General features: G+C 49.9%; 1 protein-coding gene across 1 annotated transcript in view; it reads right to left on the minus strand.

The window, feature by feature from the left end:
- LOC102757873 (arylsulfatase H) overlaps positions 1 to 719 on the minus strand; it is a 43,283-nt gene that overhangs the window by 3,902 nt on the left and 38,662 nt on the right. The window lies entirely within an intron of this gene.

Consider the following 719-nt stretch of genomic DNA (forward strand, 5'->3'; position numbering starts at 1 on the left):
GTCCCTGGTGGGTAGTTGAAACTGGGGAGACTTTGCTCGATTCCGTTGGCAATGATGCCAGGATCCTGGGTATATTGAACATTTTTGAGCATTCCTCTCCTATCAGTGTTTCTCTTTCTGTGTGTGTGTGTCTCTCTCTTCCACGCTCTTTAAAGATGAATGAAAAAATGTCCTCAGGTGAGGATTAATACACAAAAAAGTCATCATCTCTCCTGGCAAATGTGATTCCGTTGTTCACGACACAGGTGAACACATGATAACTGGTCCACCCATGATAACTGTTTGATTCCCGGTCAAGGGCACATGCCTGGGTTGTGCGCTCAATCCCCAGTAGAGGGAGTGGAGGAGGCAGGCTTTCAATAATTCTCTCTCATCATGGATGTTTCTATCTCTCTTCCTCTCCCTTCCTGTTTCTCTAGTTCTATATAATAAAAGCCTAATATGCTAAGTATCCTGTTGACCTGTCGGCCATTCAACCAATCAAAGTGTAATATGTTAATGATATGCTCAACCGCTCGCTATGACATGCCCTGACCACCAGGGCGCAGATGTTCCGACCAGTAGGTTGGCTTGCTGCTGGCGTCTGACCGATCGGGACTGAGACAGGCTGGACACGCCCTGGAGCCCTCCCACGGTCCCTCCCCAGCCCAATCGTGCACCACTGGGGTCCCTCAGACTGGACTGTGCCCCCTCACAACCCAGGACCCCTTGGCGGGTCT

The sequence above is a fragment of the Myotis davidii genome, unplaced genomic scaffold (assembly GCF_000327345.1).
Source record: "Myotis davidii unplaced genomic scaffold, ASM32734v1 scaffold434, whole genome shotgun sequence".
NCBI classification, from domain to species: domain Eukaryota; kingdom Metazoa; phylum Chordata; class Mammalia; order Chiroptera; family Vespertilionidae; genus Myotis; species Myotis davidii.